General features: G+C 45.6%; 1 protein-coding gene across 1 annotated transcript in view; it reads left to right on the top strand.

The window, feature by feature from the left end:
- Positions 1–336: 336 nt before the first annotated feature.
- The window catches only part of NUDT15 (nudix hydrolase 15), a 56,160-nt gene continuing 32,366 nt past the window's right edge, over positions 337–24,130 (top strand). The window contains exon 1 of the mRNA XM_073580249.1: positions 337–459. The gene's annotated coding sequence lies outside the window, so the exon portion shown is untranslated. The remainder of the gene's footprint in view (positions 460–24,130) is intronic.

The raw sequence follows: 24,130 nt of genomic DNA, 5'->3' as shown, positions 1-24,130 counted from the left end.
TGTGTTCAACCCCACAAGTTTGAACATAGGGGGGAGGTATGTGGTGTAATGACCACTGTGTCCACGAGGGGGCGCTGTGTGGATGTCCCAAGAGTGTGAGTGGTTGAAGAGCCATTATGTATCTCAAGGTGGGTGACCTTGAGATAGAGACATATGTATGTTTATGAATGCTATTGTAAAGTATATATGTCTGTGTGAAGGACCTGTGGTGAGGTCATAGTCATGTGACCCGGTGGGCGTGGCTATGGACCATATAATGTGGCCAGGTTAGGTCACATGGAGTGAATGCTGGGACCTGATTGGTCCAGTTTGGAAGGTCCCGTGAGGAGAAGGATCTCCTCACTAACAGCAGCCTGTGGAGTGGCTGTGTGTGTAATGGCGGCCAGTATCTGAGAGTCCCTGAGGAGTGAGTGGACTTCTGCGGCCTGGAGAAACAGCCATATGGGAACCCTGACGTGGGTGAGATAACCCTGGGGCTAAATAGCCTGTATAATGGACGCTCTCCTGTAATGCTGTGTATATTGCTGCTGGAGGTTTATGAAGGATGAATAAACCTCATAGACTATGATTTGTTGGAAAATCCTGTGCCGGATGTGTTTTTTGATCGCTGCAAGCGAGAACCCCTTACTTACATGACAGCGCTACCTCACAACACATAGAATGCATATACAGTGGGGAAAAAAAGTATTTAGTCAGTCAGCAATAGTGCAAGTTCCACCACTTAAAAAGATGAGAGTCGTCTGTAATTTACATCATAGGTAGACCTCAACTATGGGAGACAAACTGAGAAAAAAAAATCCAGAAAATCACATTGTCTGTTTTTTTTTTTTTTCATTTTATTTGCATATTATGGTGGAAAATAAGTATTTGGTCAGAAACAAAATTTAATCTCAATACTTTGTGATATATCCTTTGTTGGCAATGACAGAGGTCAAACGTTTTCTGTAAGTCTTCACAAGGTTGCCACACACTGTTGTTGGTATGTTGGCCCATTCCTCCATGCAGATCTCCTCTAGAGCAGTGATGTTTTTGGCTTTTCGCTTGGCAACACGGACTTTCAACTCCCTCCAAAGGTTTTCTACAGGGTTAAGATCTGGAGACTGGCTAGGCCACTCCAGGACCTTGAAATGCTTCTTACGAAGCCACTCCTTCGTTGCCCTGGCGGTGTGCTTTGGATCATTGTCATGTTGAAAGACCCAGCCACGTTTCATCTTCAATGCCCTTGCTGATGGAAGGAGGTTTGCACTCAAAATCTCACGATACATGGCCCCATTCATTCTTTCATGTACCCGGATCAGTCGTCCTGGCCCCTTTGCAGAGAAACAGCCCCAAAGCATGATGTTTCCACCACCATGCTTTACAGTAGGTATGGTGTTTGATGGATGCAACTCAGTATTCTTTTTCCTCCAAACACGACAAGTTGTGTTTCTACCAAACAGTTCCAGTTTGGTTTCATCAGACCATAGGACATTCTCCCAAAACTCCTCTGGATCATCCAAATGCTCTCTAGCAAACTTCAGACGGGCCCGGACATGTACAGGCTTAAGCAATGGGACACGTCTGGCACTGCAGGATCTGAGTCCATGGTGGCGTAGTGTGTTACTTATGGTAGGCCTTGTTACATTGGTCCCAGCTCTCTGCAGTTCATTCACTAGGTCCCCCCGCGTGGTTCTGGGATTTTTGCTCACCGTTCTTGTGATCATTCTGACCCCACGGGGTGGGATTTTGCGTGGAGCACCAGATCGAGGGAGATTATCAGTGGTCTTGTATGTCTTCCATTTTCTAATTATTGCTCCCACAGTTGATTTCTTCACTCCAAGCTGGTTGGCTATTGGAGATTCAGTCTTCCCAGCCTGGTGCAGGGCTACAATTTTGTTTCTGGTGTCCTTTGACAGCTCTTTGGTCTTCACCATAGTGGAGTTTGGAGTCAGACTGTTTGAGGGTGTGCACAGGTGTCTTTTTATACTGATAACAAGTTTAAACAGGTGCCATTACTACAGGTAATGAGTGGAGGAAAGAGGAGACTCTTAAAGAAGAAGTTACATGTCTGTGAGAGCCAGAAATCTTGATTGCTTGTTTCTGACCAAATACTTATATTCCACCATAATATGCAAATAAAATGGAAAAAAAAAACAGACAATGTGATTTTCTGGATTTTTTTTTTTCTCAGTTTGTCTCCCATAGTTGAGGTCTACCTATGATGTAAATTACAGACGCCTCTCATCTTTTTAAGTGGTGGAACTTGCACTATTGCTGACTGACTAAATACTTTTTTTTCCCCACTATATATATATACACACAAGTCATTGAGACAAATATATTTATATTTCACAGAGTTCTTCATAGCAGAATAGGCGCTAATTAAATTGCCGGCTTCTATCAAATCATTCCCCAACCCGACATGAAATGACACATGGTTTACATTCAGTAAAGCATTTCATTTCATGTTTTTTAATATGTCCCTGACTAATAATTAGCTGAGGGTTTGTGTGCAAAATTTGGGAGTTGTAGTTGTTATTTTAAGGGGTTAATTCTTTGTTAAAAAACGTGTGGGCTTCCCATTGCCCTATAGTGGTGGCGAGTGGGTTAATCTAACAAAGGGTTAATGTCACCATTCGATTGTAAGGTAACATTAACCCTTTGTTAGATTAACCCACCGCTATAGGGCAATGGGAAGCCCACGCATTTTTTAACAACGAATTAACCCCTTAAAATAACAACTACAACTCCCAAATTTTGCACACAAACCCGCATCTAATTATTAGTCAGGGACATATAAAAAAACATGAAATGAAATGCTTTACTGAATGTAAACCTTGTGTCATTTCATGTCGGGTTGGGGAATGATTTGACAGAAGCCGACAATTTAATTAGCGGCTATTCTGCTATGAAGAACTCTGTGAAATATAAATATATATAAACACTCACTGGCCACTTTATTAGGTACACCTGTCCAACTGTGTGTTAAGACTTAATTTCTAATCAGCCAATCACATGGCGGCAACTCAGTGCATTTAGGCATGTAGACATGGTCAAGACAATCTCCTGCAGTTCAAACCGAGCATCAGTATGGGGAAGAAAGGTGATTTGAGTGCCTTTGAACGTGGCATGATTGTTGGTGCCAGAAGGGCTGGTCTGAGTATTTCAGAAACTGCTGATCTACTGGGATTTTCACGCACAACCATCTCTAGGGTTTACAGAGAATGGTCCGAAAAAGAAAAAAAATCCAGTGAGCGGCAGTTCTGTGGCCGGAAATGCCATGTTGAGGTCAGAGGAGAATGGGCATACTGGTTCGAGCTGATAGGCAACAGTGACTCAAATTGCCACCCGTTACAACCAAGGTAGGCAGAAGAGCATCTCTGAACGCACAGTGCGTCGAACTTTGAGGCAGATGGGCTACAGCAGCAGAAGACCACACTGGGTACCACTCCTCTCAGCTAAGAACAGGCATCTGATGGCTACTTTCAGCAGGATAATGCGCCATGTCATAAAGCTCGAATCATCTCAGATTGGTTTCTTGAACATGACAATGAGTTCACTGTACTCAAATGGCCTCCTCAGTCACCAGATCTCAATCCAATAGAGCATCTTTGGGATGTGGTGGAACGGGAGATTCGCATCAGGGATGTGCAGCCGACAAATCTGCGCCAACTGTGTGATGCCATCATGTCAATATGGTCCAAAATCTCTGAGGAATGCTTCCAGCACCTTGTTGAATCTCTGCCACGAAGAATTGAGGCAGTTCTGAAGGCAAAAGGGGGTCCAACCCGTTACTAGCATGGTGTACCTAATAAAGTGGCCAGTGAGTGTATATGTTTAACTCAATGACTTGTGTGTATGTATATATATATATATATAATATATTCTATATGTGTATATATCTGTTCTTTCTTTCTTTATTAAACCTGTCAGTGTGAGTTTACTGTATCGCGCACTGAATTGCCGGCTTTTCTAAAAGACACCGGGTGCGTATTTCTCGCAAGTCACATGTGTGGTCCGTGTGTAATGCGTATTTTTAGCGAACCCATAGACTTGCATTGGCGTACTATGGCCGTAGTATGCTGACAATCGCGGCATGCACTACACTATGTTGTAGGATTCCTGTTTTCCCATCTCCTTTATGGGGGACCACCCTCCTGGCCCGTACTTCTCCTGCGTCCACAGCGTGGTATTCTGGTAGGCTGAGGGTGCTGTGCAGACCAGGGACCTCCATCTGCCTCAGGGGTCCTAGTTCTCAGCCTATCCTACAGTTTTTTTTTCTGGTCAGTCCCTCTTTGTTCGGCCCACTAGAAGCTCTGACTGGAATAACGGTTACAGCTATTTTTAGCCCAGAAGCTCCACCCACCAATCTATCTGCCTAGCACCTGCCTCAGTGAGGAGGAGCCTGGCTGCTCTCTACCTGGGCTGCTGCACTCGTGCTGCCATACAGTGACAATAATACAAATCCCTACATGAAGTAATACTACATCTGAATAATAAATAACAGCACACAGCGTTATAGTGGTACCCAACTCTGCGGTATTACACCCACAACACATCCCTGTAGTAAGTAAATGTGGAGAACTTCTGCCCAGTTCTGGTGAACTTTTTTACAGAATGTAATATCTTAATTAATCATCACATAATTATTTTCTACAGTTTTTTTCTAGCCAACTAGACCTCATTATCAATCTGAAATATTCAGGCAGGAGGACGTGGAGGTAGAAGAGGTCAGAAATTCATCAATCCCCCCCAAACAGGACGCTTTTAGAGGGTTTTCATTTGTCACCTAGAAAACCCCTAAAACACCAGCTCAATTGTGTTTTAATGCCTATGACAATTTTTCCATATACCGGTGATTGATATTCCTCATATTCATGACTGTCACGAGCTATGGGGAATAAGGTGGGTGTTGGCTGGCTATTAAGGGGTGGAGGAGGCCGGATTATTTTTATATACCAATTATTTTATGTTACCTGTAACTGGTTCTCAAGTTCATGACAATATTGCTACGACCAATGAGAAATAAGACGTGGCTTATATGTGCTTTTATTCCAAACCTACACAAAAGCATGGTCTGGCTCCCTCACAAGAAGTTAAAACTACTTTTGGCATATCTACCAGTCTAATATGTCTAGGAACTGTTGACAATGTCATGCTCTGTATCTCTTTGGGCAGGTGGTTAAGTTTCATCGTCATTCTTCTAGCACTATATGTGCAGGAACTTCCTTTCCCCTCACTTCTTATCATGCATTGCATCGGCATCTGCCATTGTCCACATGCTCCTTGACTCCCCTCTCTTGACAGATAGGAGAGCAAGAGCAGAGAAACAAAAACCACTTCTGCCAATCAGTATTGGCATCTCTGCTGCTAGGTATGGATTACACTTGACAACAGACAGTGGACAAGTTACACAGAAGAGATACATATACTTCCCCTCATTTTGCAGTGATTTTTCAGGGTTAGGATATAATTTTTAAACTGGTTATTAAGGACATTTTTTTTTTTTTAGCTATGGGGCTAAGAACTTCTCAGCAGGAACTTCTGCAGGTGATTTTGCTGCTTCCTGTGACGTCATGTCAACTGAGCAACTCCTTCTCTTCCGCTCTTTTCTGTCCTGGGCGTCACTGCAGATGTCATGCGGATTGACAGCTGGCTCTCTGCAGATAGGCTGCATGATTAGATCAATCTGTGGAGAGCCGCCAGTTGTCAATCAACATAACACCTGCAGTGACACCCATCAACAGAGTAGACCAGAAGTGAAAGAGTTGCTTTGTTGGCGTGAGGTCAAATGAAGGCAGAGAATTACCTCATGAGCCAGACCACGTTATTGCATGACAGAATAGACAAGTAGTTAGAAACTACCTTCCGGTAAGTTCTTAACAGACGGAAAGTACACAGGACATAAGAAATAAAAAGAAGTCAGGGCAAGAACTCAGAAGAACAATCCATGGATTAGTAGAATTAGGGATCGCTTCACCTTGCAGTTTAATTGGATGAATGCAAGCCGATGAAAAATCGGATTGCATTCGGACAAATGTTGTTCTATGATTGTGTGTTCATCTGCAATTTTTTGTTTCTGGCTCGGATCGGATCACGATTTGACCAGCATTTGACCAGCCCCAATAATCCTAAGGGATAAAGAAATGGTATGCTGTATCCCACATCAGTCAGAACAAGACATACTGGAGATGAGCTAAGAATTCCTTGTATATATGTAATATGTACTTGGCGATAATAAATTTGATTTGATTGATTTGATTTGAAAGATTGAAACAGGGGTGGACATAGCGCTGGTGCAGCTGCATCATAGCCTGGAGGTGGAGGGAGGCCATTGCAGAGCAGCTAATCCTGAGGGTAATCTGGCCTGTGTCATAGAATCATAGAATCGTAGAGTTGGAAGGGACCTCCTGGGCCATCTGGTCCAACCCCCTGCTCAAAGCAGGATTCGCTAAATCATCCCAGTCAGATGTCTGTCCAGCCTCTGTTTGAAGACTTCCATTGAAGGAGAACTCACCACTTCTCGTGGCAGCTTGTTCCACTCATTGATCACTCTAACTGTCAAAAAGTTTTTTCTAATATCTAATCTGTGTCTCCTCCCATTCAGTTTCATCCCATTGCTTCTAGTCTTTCCATGTGCAAATGAGAATAAAGTTGATCCTTCTACAATGTGACAGCCCTTTAGATATTTGTAGACAGCTATTAAGTCTCCTCTCAGTCTTCTCTTTTGCAAACTAAACATTCCCAAATCCTGCAACCTTTCCTCATAAGACAGGGTTTGCAGACCGGTCACCATTCTGGTCGCTCTTTTCTGAACTTGCTCCAGTTTGTTGATGTCTTTTTTTAAAATGTGGTGCCCAAAACTGGACACAATATTCCAGATGAGGTCTGACCAAAGAGGAGTAGAGGGAAATAATAACTTCACGTGATCTAGACTGTATGCTTCTGTTAATACATCCTAGAATTGCATTTGCCTTTTTGCTGCTGCATCACACTGTTGACTCATATTCAGTCTGTGATCTATTAGTATACCCAAGTCTTTTTCACATGTGCTGTCACTTAGCCCTATTCCTCCCATTCGGTATATGCTTTTTTCATTTTTATTGCCCAGATGTAGTACTTTGCATTTCTCCCTGTTAAAAACCATTCTGTTAGTCTCAGAGCCCGAGGCTCCATGGGGCCCATGGCCAGATTGCCCTCATGTGCGGCGATCCCTGCAGCTCCACTGCCTACAGGAGAAAATGGCAGCGTAGCTGCAAGGATCCACCCTTTGCTTCCTGCCCAGCGCTTTCGATCTGACATAGGCGCACGAGGCTGGATGACGTCATCAAGCAGCAGCACACTTCTGTGTGAGAGAGAAAGTTGCCGGCAATGACGATGCCGCGGGGGAATGGATGGAGAGTGGTGGTGTTTGTTTGTTTTTTTAAACAACACTGTGGAGAGGTCCAGAACAATCACGGGTGGTGGGGGAGAAGAGAACAATGATGGAGGTTAGGGAGAAGGCAATGATGGATGTGGTGGAGGAGAGGGAAATGATGGAAGAGGTGGGGACAAGGCAATGATGGAAGTGATAGCGGAGAGGGCAGTGCTGGAGGTATTGGGGGAGAGGGCAGTGCTGGAGGTGGTGGAGAGGGCAATGATGGAGGCGGTTGAGAGGGCAATGATGGAGGCGGTTGAGAGGGCAATGATGGAGGCGGTTGAGAGGGCAATGATGTAGGCGGTTGAGATGGCAATGATGGAGGTGGTGGGGAGGGCAATGATGGAGTTGTTGGAGGAGAACAATGATGGAGGTAGTGGAGGATAGGGCAATGATGGAGGTGGTGGGAGAGAACAATGATTGGGGTGGTGGAGATTACAATGATGGTGGGGGAGAGGGCGATGACGGAGATCGTGTAGAGGGCAATAATGGGGGTGGTGGAGAAGACAATGATGAATGTGTGGGAGACGGCAATAATGGGATGCAGGGGAGGAGGGAAATGAGGGATGTGGGGAAAATGGAATGAGAGTAAGGGGGACTTATAATGGACTTATGAACAGGGGAAGGAAGACATTAGATATGGATGTAAAATAAATTGGGTGGCGGAGGATGCTAAGCCCCTGATAATGTCTTCCTCCATCTCACAATTTATTGTGATGCTATCGGGGACTTAAAATTTATTGGGGATTGGGCGAGGCGGGGGTAATTTGCATAGAACCCTTTCTAATGAACTGAAAGGTGGGAGCAGATGCTGTCAGGAACGTGTAATGAATTGGGAGGTGGTGGAGAATGATCAATACCTGATAATGTCTTCTCCCACGCCCAAATTTGATGCTGCCAAGGACTTATAATGAATGGAGGGACACAGGACAGGGACTAAGGCTATGTGCACTCATTCAGGATTTGCAGGAGAAAATTCTGCTGCATGTCCTAATGTGTTGGCAGGAAGAATGCTGCGTAAAACACGTTTATATTTTGGCAACGTTTTTGACATGCTTATGTTCGCCCACTTATTAGTACGGGTGAAATACGCTGCAATAATTGACATTATGCAGATTTTAATCTGCTGCAAATCTGCATGGAAAAAATATAAATGCAAATAACACAGTGGGTCCGTGCTCCAAGCATTGCAAAGATGCAGAAAACAGTGAGCTGGAAGTCTTTTTCTTATGGAAAAAATATGCATTGTATGCTTGAGACTTCATGTATCTCATTCACTTTGCTTGTACTGTAAGAAGATGACACAAGACGGAGTCAGCAGTGTGAGGTGCCCTTTAAGGCCAGAACTATCGGGGCTGTCACCACTGCTAGCAGGGGCGATTTCCTCTGAGAGGGAGAGACCATCCAGTCAGACAGTAGGGGGCGCGGGGTACTTAAGAGGGCCTGAGCATGGGAACGGGTCAGACTTGGCGGGATGGCGACAGGAGACGGTTGACTGCCTCTCCACAGCGCCTACTGAAGACTCCCGTGTTTCCAGACCTCCGTGTGCGGACTTGGAGATTATCCCTGACGCTATTGAGTTACCGTCTGTATCCAAACCACTGAATACCTCTGTTTTACTTGAGAAACCGTTGCAACAACCTAGAGACTACTCCAAGAGACCACAGATTGTTGTGGCTAGTACACGTGCTCGCGACCCGTGCCCGGCGTCATCCCTGGGATATTCATGCAAAAGACTGTTTGCACGTTCCAGCGTACCAAAGAAAAAGAGGACTGAATTCTTCGGCACTGTCAGGCGGCAGTGTTACTCGTTTCTTCAGAGCAAAGCCAGAGACTTTGTGCATCATTTGAGATGCCGCCGGGAGATATTCCAGCCTTCCCCCTGTCAGAACTTCAACCAATACGTGTCCCGTTTAATTGTTGTCATGATCCAGGACGGGGTTTCGCTTTGACCCGTCCTGGTCAGACTGGGGGTAAATTGTTCTGCCTCTCTCTGGCAGAGGGCGGCTATTTAATGCTCACTGGACCTAGGTCCGGTGTCAGTTATACTCCTGCCCTCGGCTGAGTTAGTTGACCTCTTGTATACGTGTGCCTTGTGCCTGATAACTTGTTGCTTGCTTGGTTGTGATCCGGTTCTGTCCCTGTTACAAGTTCTGCCTGCCCCTCTTGTACCGCACCGCTCTCTCGTGTATGACTCTCTGCTTGTGACTCGACTACTCTCTGCTTGACCCTTTGGTACTGCACCGCCCTCTTGTGTATGACCTTAGGCTTTGTCTGGCCTCCCGTCTGTTTATCCCTCCTGTACCTCGTTTGCCCGTACTGTGTATGAACTCCGTTTTGCCCGACTCTGAGTTTTCCATCTTCTCTGAAAGCAGGACGCTAAGCCCCGCCCCCTTGCAGTCAGATGACCGTAGGTCCTGTGCCGGCTTGCTAACCTTCAGCGTTCAGGTCCTGTGCATCTGTACTTTCTGGCTGTTCCTGTCCCCAGGGGTCCCTACAGTGCGGGTGAGTCCCTGCTCAGCGGAGGCTGTACGCCGGCGCTGTCAGGATCCTGATAATTGTATATTCTTTTTGCCATTGCCTTTACCTCCCTGCGAGGAGTATTACTGTTATTGATTGTTTAGTAATTGCTAACCCTTCTCTGTCTCCAGTTACTCACTGCATCAAACGAACTGCTTTCTCCTCTTACATTTTGGTGTAGTCGGCAGGATGCAGTCTGGTAGCATGGAAACAGCAGAACAGGCGGTGGGGTCCAGAACCAGTATTTCTTTGGAGGCAATGTTGAGCAATTTACCAAAGTTTACGGGGTCTAATATTATGTTGTGGAGTTGGGCGGAACGTAAGAGGGGTATGATGAGAATGTACCCCATGACCCCCGCACTCGAGGCTGATGTGGCCACTATGGTTCTAGATGGAGAGGCCCGAGATTCTGTGATGTTACGTACCCGACGGGACCGAGACACGTTTGCTAAAGTACTCCAGATCTTAGAGGCGACTCATGTGGACCCCACTGATGTAGGGGAACATAGGACACGCTTGTTTAGCCATGTGTAAAGAGAGGGGGAGACAGTCATACAATACATGAATGCTCTACAAAAACTCCGCACCGACATTGTTAGAAAAGATGGGATGGGAATAGGGCTGACGGATGTCGTACTGCGTGACTTGTTGGTGACCGGTCTACGGGACGTCTTGACCAAACAGACCCTGAGAGAGCGGGTACGGGTAGACTCTCGTATCACTTTTGCAGACATATGGAGAGAAGCCCGCTCACGTGAACAAGAGCAAGGGGTGACAGTCCCAGTAGTGAAGGTCCAGAGTGGTGAAGTCGCAGTTCAATCGGTAATCGAACCCCAATGGGCTGAAGAGATGCGATGAGAACTGGTGAATATGCAGGGAGAGCTGGCCCAGATGAAAGAAAAAGTAGAGACTAGCCAGGGTATCTGACTAGGAAATGTCTGTGACGGGCCATGCCTCGTCCGCGACGCCCATTAAACTAAAGGGCTCCGAACTTGGGGGACATTTCCCGTAGCCAGAAGGGAAAGGAAGGAGTAGTAAAAGTCCCACGAATCTAGTCACTACATGTCCACTGGTATGGGCCGAATTCAATGGTCGGGCCGTGTGTTGCTTGGTGGATACCGGGTCACAAGAGACCACAGTGCCGGAAGCATACTTCCGTCGGCACTTCCCAGAAACCTTCAGGCCCGAATGGGGTCCGGTAGTGAAGTTGACGGCTGCAAATCACCTGCCCATCCTGGTCGCAGGGGTGGTGTTGATGCAGGTCTCCCTGTGTGGGAGGGATCTTGGAAGAAGGGGTATCGTACTGACTCAGGGAGCGCACAACATACAAGAACACATTAACCATAAGTCCTGAATGTAAAAATATATATACTTTATTATTTTATAAATAAAGGTACTTGAGGTATTTTAAAAGTAGCAAAGCATCAGTGTTTTATAATATAAAAATATGCATAAGAGGGCAGTACTATCCATTTCATAAGGACATATTATTGCAGTAAATGGTGCTAACAAATATATATATATATATATATATATATATATATCTCAACAATGAAAAAAAAAAATTTGGAAACCAAAATAATAATATATATTCATAAGTAAGGTGCATACAAATTAGTAAAAATTGTATATCAATTCCCTATAGGTGTACATCATAATTATACAAATAAGAAAATGTATATAAAGTGCAAAAAATACATAGGTATTAAAGTGCAATATTAGTGCAAAAATAGTGAACACCATATGTGTCACTGCATAGATATGCCACATAAATAATGGGAATAATACCCAATAGCACCAATAGATGTCAGTATATGCATAGTTTATGTCATGGACCAGGAAAATTTCTGAAAACAGCGTTAGACATCAAAGAGTATGGTAAGTATAAGGTATAACTTACACGCTACACTGCACCTGGTCTGGACAGCCGCCCTCCCCAACACATGTTTCGGTCCTTAGCCTTCATCAGGGGGTGGCACCTATAGGACACAGGTAAGTATATATACCCAAACTCAACCAATCGCACATCGGATATAGCAAAACTGGCCAATCAAAGCGGAAGGGTGTGTTTAACAATCACCATGATGAACTTCCCATCCTATTCTACCTCATACGTCATTTAATCAAAACTATATCATTATAAGCTGTGAATCGCTGCAATATGTGTGAAAACAGGAGACCAGGCCCTAATAGCGCGTGACAAACAAGAAGTAATCGTCACCGCTCACAAATACAAAGCGTCCCTGGTAACATAATGACTCGCATACTGTGCATGACAGTTAAAACATGGCCGCTGCTACTGGTAGATATACAGCGCCCATAGTGACATAACGAATCACACTGCGCATGACCGCAAGAAAATGGCTGCCGCTACTCATAGATACACAGCGTTCCTAGTAACAACAAGTCGTACTGCGCATGACAGGAAAAAATGACCGCCACTAGTCCTAATTGCATAGCGTACGTTATTACTTGTAGATGATACAAAAGCATCCATGTTGATAACAATATTCATACTGCCCCTAAGCAGGGGAAAAAAAAAATGACCGGCGCCGTAAATATATAGCATCCATTAGAAATCACTCTGCGCATAACATAAAAATGGTAACCATTATTCTTAAATATCTAGCCTAGTAATATATGGAACAAACCACTGTGCATAGGCAGAAAAAGAAGATGGACGCCAACATCCAAGGAGTAACAATATCCATAATAACCAAATGTCACATATAATTAAGAGCCATCCTTGTATAATACCGGACGATCATGACAACCAAAATTAAGGCGCAAAAAGGATGGTACATGATATCAGTAGGCATATACACTCACTGGCCACTTTATTAGGTACACCTGTCCAACTGTGTGTTAAGACTTAATTTCTAATCAGCCAATCACATGGCGGCAACTCAGTGCATTTAGGCATGTAGACATGGTCAAGACAATCTCCTGCAGTTCAAACCGAGCATCAGTATGGGGAAGAAAGGTGATTTGAGTGCCTTTGAACGTGGCATGATTGTTGGTGCCAGAAGGGCTGGTCTGAGTATTTCAGAAACTGCTGATCTACTGGGATTTTCACGCACAACCATCTCTAGGGTTTACAGAGAATGGTCCGAAAAAGAAAAAAAATCCAGTGAGCGGCAGTTCTGTGGCCGGAAATGCCTTGTTGATGCCAGAGGTCAGAGGAGAATGGGCAGACTGGTTCGAGCTGTTAGAAAGGCAACAGTGACTCAAATTGCCACCCGTTACAACCAAGGTAGGCAGAAGAGCATCTCTGAACGCACAGTGCGTCGAACTTTGAGGCAGATGGGCTACAGCAGCAGAAGACCACACTGGGTACCACTCCTCTCAGCTAAGAACAGGAAACTGAGGCTACAATTTGCACAAGCTCATCGAAATTGGACAGTAGAAGATTGGAAAAACGTTGCCTGGTCTGATGAGTCTCGATTTCTGCTGTGACATTCGGATGGTAGGGTCAGAATTTGGCGTAAACAACATGAAAGCATGGATCCATCCTGCCTTGTATCAACGGTTCAGGCTGGTGGTGGTGGTGTCATGGTGTGGGGAATTTTTTCTGGGCACTCTTTGGGCCCCTTGGTACCAATTGAGCATCGTTGCAACGCCACAGCCTACCTGAGTATTGTTGCTGACCATGTCCATCCCTTTATGACCACAATGTACCCAACATCTGATGGCTACTTTCAGCAGGATAATGCGCCATGTCATAAAGCTCGAATCATCTCAGATTGGTTTCTTGAACATGACAATGAGTTTACTGTACTCAAATGGCCTCCTCAGTCACCAGATCTCAATCCAATAGAGCATCTTTGGGATGTGGTGGAACGGGAGATTCGCATCAGGGATGTGCAGCCGACAAATCTGCGCCAACTGTGTGATGCCATCATGTCAATATGGTCCAAAATCTCTGAGGAATGCTTCCAGCACCTTGTTGAATCTCTGCCACGAAGAATTGAGGCAGTTCTGAAGGCAAAAGGGGGTCCAACCCGTTACTAGCATGGTGTACCTAATAAAGTGGCCAGTGAGTGTATAATATAATAGGCGCATAATAGATGGTACATGATATCATTAGGCATATGTTAATATCAATAATAGCTAAGGTAAGATGAAATAACATTGGCATAGACAAGAACATCTCTCCTTACACATTTAGGAGGAGGAAGGTGCACTACTACAAGATGCACTAGATCTAAAAGGATTACAGATAACCATTTAATATCTCACCACACATGTCAGACGGAATATGACACACATCAAGCAAGGGAAGGTGGGATGACCAGGTGGGCCGCGTCAACATCAAGGCCGCGATTGCAACCAAGGTGTGTGAGGACGCAACACAGATGGGGCCCACACATAACCCATTGCCAGATGCACGTACCCAGTGTGACATGTGGTGAATCACATCACATAACCTATAAATCAATGTATCCTATGACAATAGAACATAATGATCAATACAATCATGAAAATTTATTTTATGATTATTATACAAGTATTCAGATGTAAAAAATTGACACATATCAAAATAGTCTTCAAGTATCTTGCAAATAAATGTCTTCCTTCTATGCCATCTTTATCCTAATAACGTCAGATAAGAAGATAGCAACAGAGTATTCCTCTTGCGAAACAGCGCCCAAAACTAACCTAAAAAATAATAAAAGACAATATAAAATAAGACGCTTAAAATGTATATACAATGATATGCAATGAATAAAATGATAAAAAATATAAAATAGTCTCCAGTAGGTACCAAGATAATTGTAAAAAATAACATGTTAAAAAATCAGAGAAAAGGGGCAAAACTATTGCTTTCATTGAGACCAAGTGGTTGGACTGTATTGCGTGTCCAAATTCACTTGGTCTCACACTGTGCCAATCTCCGGCTAACATTGGCACCCCTAATATTGATAGATATTGTATCTATGCCATGAACTCTCAGCTTAGTGCTATCACAGTTATGATGAAGCTTGAAATGCCTGGGTATCGTTTCCATGGCATTGATATCATTTTCCTTTTCAGCCGCCTTAATACCCAGGATATGTTCACGCACTCAAGTGCTTCATGAGTGCCTTGCCAGATCAAAAAAATGTCGTCGATGTACCGCTCCCAAAAAAGGAAGCAGTCCACCGATGACAGACGGTCTGACAAGAGGTCCCTCCCCCACAGCCCCAGGAATTGCACTAATATTGCATTTCAATACCTATGTATTTTTTGCACTTTATATACATTTTCTTATTTGTATAATTATGATGTACACCTATAGGGAATTGATATACAATTTTTACTAATTTGTATGCACCTTACTTATGAATATATATTATTATTTTGGTTTTTAAATTTTTTTTTTTTTTCACTGTTGAGATATACATATTTGTTAGCACCATTTACTGCAATAATATGCCATTATGAAATGGATAGTACTGCCCTCTTATGTATACAGTATGTTTATATTATAAAACACTGATGCTTTGCTACTTTTAAAATACCTCACGTACCTTTATTTATAAAATAATAAAGTATATATATTTTTACATTCAGGACTTATGGTCAATGTGTTCTTGTGTGTTGTGCTGTGGTCAGTGATTTGACTGTCCTAACAATTATAATTATATAGTCTGTGGGGTTATCAGCTGTAGATACCACTGGGTCTGCATATATCACTGTGTGATTGCTGCTGCTGGTTTTCCACTGTTTTCCTTTGTGTGGTGTTCTCTGACTCAGGGAGAGGCTGGCCACGGCCACACTGTGACATTAGGGATGAATATCCTGAAAGAGTTTGGAAAGTTGCTGAGTGTTGAACCTTCGCACTTGTCTTTAAGTCAGTGGAGTCTGCACACCCCCCAGCAGCAGGTGTTCCAACAGTTGATTCATATAGCCCAGGTGCAGGAAGTCACCAGTCAAGGAGAAACTCTGGGAAAGGTGGTAGTACCGGCGTCCACGCAATTCACCCTACCACCGGGACAGACTGTGTTAACTCTACCCGTCCGAGCCCATGCCCCGCTGGAGGGGGTAGAAGTTTAATTGGAACCCCCAGTAGTGCAGCAACTGCCTGCGGGAATACTGGTGGCCCAAACACTGGCCGTGGTGCGAGAGGGAACCATACTGGTGCGTTGTGTGAACCTCACTGATCAGGAGATTGTTGTCCCACGCAGATGTGAAGTAGCTCGAGTAATGGGCATGCCTGAGGAAGTCGTACTGCCCCAGGACATACAGCTAGCGGTGGGTCCGGAAGACCTATGGTCGGTGAAGGTCACCACCTCTCCGATGGCCGAACCTCAATACATCCAAGAGGGTCGGCGCATCTGGGAACAGATACGTGCTGAACTATCCGAGTTCACCTCCATCCATCCTCGAGCCATGAAGATGACTTCGGCTGCACCACGTCAATTACCCATGATATACCCACGCGAGAGACAGCGCCCATATGAGAACGCTATCTGCAGATCCCCCCTCAGTTGTATCAAGAAGTAAGAGAGATGCTCGGTCAGATGCTACAGGCGGGTGTCATTAGAGAAAGCCAGAGTCCGTGGGTCGCCCCTATTGTACTGGTGCGGAAAAAGGATGGAACCTTGAGGTTCTGTGTGGACTACCGTAAGCTCAACGCCTGTACTGTATGGAATTCATACCCTCTGCCCCGGATCGAGGAGTCTCTGTCTGCATTTGGCAAAGCCAAATTCTTTTCCACACTGGACCTCGCCAGTGGCTACTGACAAGTGCCCATGTCCGAAAAGGATCGGGTGAAGACGGCCTTCATACTTCCCATGGGCCTCTTTGAATTTAACCGAATGCCGTTCCGCTTGGCCAATGCCCCCGGTATGGTCCAGCGGCTGATGGAAAGGTGTCTGGGCAACTTGAAATTTGAGGCCACCCTTATCTACTTAGATGACTTCATTGTGTATGCTGCCTCGTTTGAAGACCATTTACGGAGACCTGAACAGGCACTGAGCCGTCTACAGAGGTATGGGCTAAAAGTGAAACCTCAGAAGTGTCACCTGTTCCGGACTAAGATCAAGGACTTGGTTGGGGCATATCGTTTCCGCTGAGGGAGTGAGACTGTCACAAGAGAAGATTGAGGTGATCAGAGATTGGCCGACTCCAGAAAGCGTGAAGGATGTACGTGCATTCCTAGGACTAACAGGATACTACCGTCGTTTCATGAAGAACTTTACTCGGGTGGTACAACCGTTGCTCGAACTCCTAAAGGGAGTTCCATTCGCTAGGAAGAAAGGCAGGAGAAAGCATTCTGTGAGCTAAAAAAAAGCACTAACCAAGGTCCTGGTACTGGCTTATGCGGACTTCTCTTTACCGTTCATTCTCCACACTGACGGAATCTTGCATGGACTTGGAGCAGTGTTGTTGCAGGTGCAGGATGGGAGAGAGAGGGTGATTGCCTATGTTAGTCGGTCTCTCCACGATTCTGAGCGCAACCCAGACAATTACAGCTCCTTAAAGCTGGAGTTGCTGGCATTGGTGTGGGCTATGACGGAGAGATTCGCAGAATACCTGTCTGTCTCGGAGGTGCTGGTACGTTGCGATAATAACCCATTGGTGCACCTAGAGAACGCTAAGCTAGGCACCTTAGAACAACATTGGGTAGCCAGAATGGCAACATTCCGGTACCGGATCGCCTATAAGAGAGGAGCAGAGAACACACACGCTGACACCCTGTCTAGAGCAAGACATGCGCCCTGGGGAAGAGTAGGGATGAATTGCTGGATGGGGAGGAGGTTCCTCGATTTCGAAGGACCGCTGGGATGGTGGCGGCCAAGCTGGACCAGATACAAGCCCCCGTCAAGGAGGAGTATTGAAAAGATCTCGGGATGAGTGGGTAAAGTTACAGCAAGATGATCGTGAGCTTGCTTTGTTTAGGCACTGGGTGATGGTGGGGGAGTTGCCTAGTCCAGAGCAGCGAAGTGCTTTGACCCCAGAAGCATTGAAGATCTTCCAACAGTGACAGCAGCTGCAGATGAGAAATGGACTACTATACCAGAAGGTGCAACTCCGGGAAGAACTGGGAGCTTCCTGGCCGGTGGTGATACCAGAGACAGTACTGCCTATGCTGGCTACCGAAGTTCATGAGAGGGGGGCTCACTTCGGCCTTGAGAAAACGTTTCAGTGACTCCAATTGTTAGTTTACCATCCACGACTGAGAGCAGCGGTCGAAGAGGCTTGTAGGCTCTGTCAAGCCTGTGAGTTGGCCAAGTCCCCAGAACAGCGAGCTCCTGTGCAGACGATAGTAACCTCTCCTTCCCTGGAACTATTGATTGTTGGTTACTTGACAATTGGGCCAGCCCATCAGGGATATAACCACTGCCTAGTGATGGTAGACCATTTCACAAAATTTGCGGAGGTGACGCCCATCCGGGATGAGACAGCTGAGACTGCTGCGTATGCTATCTGCAAACACTTCATTCAGGTGTACGGGTGTCCACAGCGGATCCATTCAGATCAGGGAGCATTTTTCTTGGGCTAAGTGATGGAGGAATTGCAGCGGATCTACCGATTCGACAGGTCACGTACCAGACCATATCATCTTCAGGGAAATGGGATCTGCAAATGATTCAACTCTACCCTGATTCAGATGCTAAGGGCTCTGGAAGATGATCGAAAGGCCAGGTGGCCAGAATACATCACTGAGCTTGTGTGGATCTATAACAATCGCGTCCATCAAACCACCGGCCACACGCCTTACTTCTTGTTGTTTGGCCAAGCAGGAAGCAGGGAAGGACGTCACGGAGCTGGATCCAGGAGTTGACTACCCACGGATGGGGGTGTCTACCTGGGTCCGAGAACAGCGTCACCGGCTACAGACCTTGCATCATCTGGTGCTGACCCTGCTCCGGGAGCTGGAGGATGTTGAGAAACTTCCTCTCCAGGGGACAGATTTTCAGGTGGGTGATCGAGTGTTGGTACTGGACAAGTGTCCCCATGACAAGATGGAAAATCGATGGGAGAGTAGGCCATACAGAGGGCCTGTGTATGAAGTTTGCCCAGAAGGAGAAGAGAATGCGCCCACCAGAGTGGTCCATAGGAATATGCTCCAGCCATGCCTCTCTGAAGATCCCATGCAGAGGGAAGAAGCTCCCAAAGTCTCTGAAGAAGTGCCCCCTGTGATTGTGGAGGAGGAAGATCCTGAACAACCATCTAAAAGTAAGACTGTGGATCAGGGTCCCAAGACTCCTGGAGAAAACGTTATGGCGAATGAAGATTCGGTCTTGCCTCTACCAGAAGACTCCACTATTCCTTCCAATCCACGTCGCTCCGAACGAACAACGGCCGGCCAGCCCCCCATTCAATACAATCAAGATCAATTCATTTGGCGGAAAACCGCTGAAACCGTAAATAAACTCCCTAGTTGTGTTCCAGACGTCTCGCCCGTGGAATGGCGAATGAAAAGAGTGGGGGGGTGTAAGAAGATGAGACAAGACGGAGTCAGCGGTGTGCTGTGCCCTTTAAGGCCGGAACTATCGGGGCTGTCACCACTGCTAGCAGGGGAGATTTCCTCTGAGAGGGAGAGACCATCCAGTCAGACAGCAGGGGGCGCGGGGTACTAAAGGGGGCCTGAGCGAGGGAACGGGTCAGACTTGGCGGGAAGGCGACAGGAGACGGTTGACTCTCTCTCTGCAGCTCCAACTGACGATTCCCCTGTTTCCAGACATCCGTGTGCTGACATGGAGATTATCCCTGACGCTATTGAGTTACCGTCTGTATCCAAACCATTGAATACCTCTGTTTCACCTGAAAAACCATTCCGACAACTAGAGACTACGCCGAAAGACCGCAGATTGTTATGGCTAGGGCACGTGCTCGCGACCCGTGCCCGGCGCCATCCCTGGGATATTAATGCAAAGGACTGTTTCTACATTCCAGCGTACCAAAGACAAAGAGGACTGAATCCTTCAGAACTGTCAGGCGCTAGTGTTACTCGTTTCTTCGGAGCAGTGCCAGAAATTTTGTGCATCATTTGAGATGCCGCCAGGAGATATTCCAGCCTTCCCCGTCAGAACTTCAACCGATAAGTGTCCCGTTTAATTGCATATTCTTTTTGCCATTGCCTTTACCTCCCTGCGAGGAGTATTACTGTTACTGATTGTTTAGTGAATACTTGTTAACCCCTTCTCTGTCTCCGGTTACTCACTGCATCAAACAAACTGCTTTCTCCTCTTACAGTACTGTAAGGGTATGTGCACACACTGCAGATCCACCTGCGGATTTTTTCCTGCGGAACCGCAGCAAAACCGCAGGTCACTTTACCTGCGGTTTTGCTGCGGTTTGGCCTGCGGTTTGACACCTGGACAATGGAATAGGTGGCAAACCGCAGCAGAATCCGCAGAAACAATTGACATGCTGCGGAAAAAAAAACGCAGCTTTTCCGCAGGTAAAAAACCGCAGCGTGAGCACTGCGGTTTTGAAAACCCATAGGCTAACATGGTAAAGTACCATGTCTGCGGAACTGCTGCAGTTCTGCAGGGCCAAAACCGCAGCGTGTGCACATACCCTTAAACCTTCCACATTTTCTGTGTGAACATAGCCTTACAGTTAATTGAGGTGAGTCACAGACTGAATAATTTATATTGTTGGGTGGCAAAGAATATAGTTAGTTAATGGGGGGCACAGTGCTGTTCATCACTTTATATTTTTAATGGTGGGGTACATACATGTATGTATACAATATACAGTGTGTCCAAAAAAGTTAAAGTCCAGCTACAGGAATAAAATAGAAGCTTTATTGCAAATCCATTAAAAAACAATTTTTTCAAAAGGCTGCTATGTTCATAAGAGGTGTACCCCCGAAGGGGATTACCTTGGAACTGATCTGCAGAGCACCTGGACGTGTTTTGAACACCCATTGTTCTTAAACTCAGGTTCTTATGAACAGAGCAACCTTTTGAAAAAAATGTTTTTTACTGGATTTGCAATAAAGCTTTACTATTTTATTCCTGGAGCTGGACTTTAACTTTTTTGGACATTTTCTACGTTTGGTGGAGACGGGTCCGTGCTCAGATTGAATGCACTTTATGGAAAACAGATGGGGTGAGCTGAAATAACTCCTTTTGCACATATACAATATATGTGACCTTGTTATTTTCAGGGCTGCGACGATCATTGTGACAAGATTAGTCATGGCTGTGAGATGTCGACATGGAGGTCTGACCAGATGGAGAAGAAACAGCAGAAAATGGCTCTAAACAAATGAGACGTCAGCAGTAACTATCTGGATATAAATATTATTCTGTATCTTCACTGTGTGATAATGTTATCTGTAAAATACCTTCTACTGCATTCTCACATTTGTGTGATATGTCCGTGTGCTTCTAGATTTTTTTATCGCACGGCACACAGACTCAAAGTCTTATTTGTCCACTCACACATCCGTGAAAATCACGGATTTGAGAATGAGATCCGTGAGGGTCAGAAAATGCTTTCTTCTGATCCGATTTTGAGGATCAGAATAGGACATGTTCAATGCGTTTGTAAAAGCGGGTAGCACACCGACACTGATAAAGGAATGTAGCCTTATTATGTATTGCACAGTCCCTTAGTATATAGTGTACTCACTTATTATGTATAGCACAGCACCTTAGTATAAATGTAGTGTACTCACTTATTATGTATGGCACAGTCCCTTAGTATATAGTATACTCAATTATGTATACTTCTGTCTCTTATATAGTGTATTCTTGCTATTTTTGTGATTCACAGCGCCCTCTTTTATTACATACTCCTCTCTTGTTAGAATATAAAATGACTGCTTATGGCAGCCGGTGACCAGACGACCAATCCATCGGCTCCTCCATTAGAAAATAAACTTTTCCCATGTTCAATCAGCAATCATTGTATTATACAATATATCTAGGACAATATGTAATAAAAAACAGGACTCTATATAATCTGATATGTAAGGGACAGTGTTGTACATAACAAGAGAGGGCCCTGTGTAATAAGGGATGGCAATATACATAATAAGGGAGACTATGTAAGATATATATATATATATATATATATATATATATATGTGTATGTGTGTGATTTAATGCACTCCCCATAGTCCTCCATATAGTGTAATGCACACGCCATAGTCCTCCGTATAGTATAATACACACCCTAGTCCTTCATATAGTTTAATGCACTCCCCATAGTCCTCCATATAGTATGATGCGCACCTCATAGTTCTTCCTACAGTATAGTTTAATGCACTTCCCACAGTCCTCTAGTTGTATATAGTATAATGCAACTCCCATAGCCCTCCAGTTCCGTATTGTACATATCGTATAATGCAGCCTCCATAGTTCTCCAGCTCTATATAGTACATATAGTATAAAGAAGCCACCATAGTGCTCCAACTCCATATAGTAGAATGCAGCTCCCATAGTCCTCCAGCTCCATATAGTGCATATAGTGGAATGCAGTCCCCAAAAGTTCTCCAGCTCCATATAGTATATATAGCAGAATGCAGCCCCCCCATTGTTAGGCGTCGGGTTCCTGCCTCTGCACCGGAGGGAACTCGAACCGTGCCTTCTGCGGTCTCCCATTCCTCTCCAGGTAGAGAGGAGACTGCTCAGCAGAGATGTCGGTCCCAGCGCCTTGCCCAGGCTAATGCTAGGCATCTGGTTGCTTCTTCTGGCTCTACTATTCTATCATGCATGAGTCGGCAGAAAGCAGACACTCCTGGGACTAAGTCCAGCTTTTCCCTTACTGAGCATGCCCGTGGGACGACCTCTCATTGGAGGTCAGAGGTCACGTGCTCAGGTCCTATTGCTGCTCCGATTGGACCACCAGGAAGGTCCCGGAAGGCTGCAGCTATAAACGGTTCGCATGGCTACCCGGCCATGGGCTAATATAGAGACTTGTTGCTAAGTGGTGTGTTTGATGATGGATGTCTGAGACTGGTGAATGACTTATCATATTTCCCCTCCCTTTGATACGCATGTTTGTAGGGTTTAGGGTTTTGAGTCAGCACCGAGTACTGGCACTGCCTAGCGCCGCAGTGCTCTCAGCTCCATCTACATATTAGCGCCTGAGGGCGCCATTCAGCACACGGCACCTCGGTACCGCATTTCCGCAGCGTCCGTCAGAGGGCTGGTTAGTGGCGTCTGCCAGTGTGGCGCTGTACACATTCTGTTCCGTAAGCAACTGTCAGCTGCACCCTGTAACAGTTAACAGGGCACAGTGTACTTTAAGGGTATACCCCTGGCCTCGCAGTAGCAGTTCCGTGCGCGAGTGGGTCTAGAGAGGCGCTGACTCCGTGTCTTGGGGAAGCATCCTGTGATGTCACACTTGCGCTCTCCTCTCCATTGCCTGTGAGGTATAACAGGTTACGGCCTCTACGCCTGCAAGGGCGGACTCTGTGAAGTAACAGAGTTCGTTCCTATCCACACCGGGTCAGTGGTTACCCGCCAGTGTTCGGCTATCTTCCATAATATCTCATCCGTTATTGTCCAGCAGCAGTTAACATCTCTGCACGGTGGACCCCGGACTGCGAACGCACCTAGCCGCTACGTATATTTAATTAGGTGCGTACCGCCAGTCTGTAACACCCATAGTCCTCCCGCTCTATATAGTAAAATGTAGCACCCATAATCCTCCATCTCCATATAGTATAGATTGTAGAATGCAACCCCCAGTATTATGGCCCCCACGTACTCACGGATTTAAAAAAAAAAAAAAAAAAAAAGGACTCACCTCTCCCTGTTCCCCTGCTGCTCCGATCTCCGCAGCGCATCTCATCATCAGCACCACTGCCAGGCACAGCGTGGCACGATGCTGGCTAAGATGTCAGGCGCATATGGGGAATAATGGGAGCTGGTGTGTCAACTGACGCTCCATCCTCCATTAATGCTTTCAACTGTATCGACATCCAGGATACTGATAGAGTTAAATTTGGAATGTCAGGAATGGGCGTGCCAGGATTCCCCTTACTCACGGGCCTCATAGCGACCGCTTTGACTGCCGCTATTAGCGGCACGCAACTAGCTGGTGGCCCTTGGGAAAGTGGGGGCCCTGGGCAAATGCCCAGTTGTCCCCCGCCCTAATGCTGACTGCCTGCTGCACCATTGTTTTTTGGATTTCATTTTTAACAGCATTCATTGTACAGTAAGATTGATTTGGGAATAAGGTTTGAATCTTCGCTGTCATGATCCATTTTTGGATCTGTGTCAGATTCTGGATTCTCTTATATAAACTTTTTTCCTTTCAGGC

Source organism: Dendrobates tinctorius, unplaced genomic scaffold, assembly GCF_039654945.1.
Source record: "Dendrobates tinctorius isolate UK_male_01 unplaced genomic scaffold, ASM3965494v1 ptg000064l, whole genome shotgun sequence".
Taxonomy (NCBI): Eukaryota; Metazoa; Chordata; class Amphibia; order Anura; family Dendrobatidae; genus Dendrobates; species Dendrobates tinctorius.
Note: the sequence above shows the minus strand (reverse complement) of the source record. Positions and strands in the feature narration are given on the sequence as shown.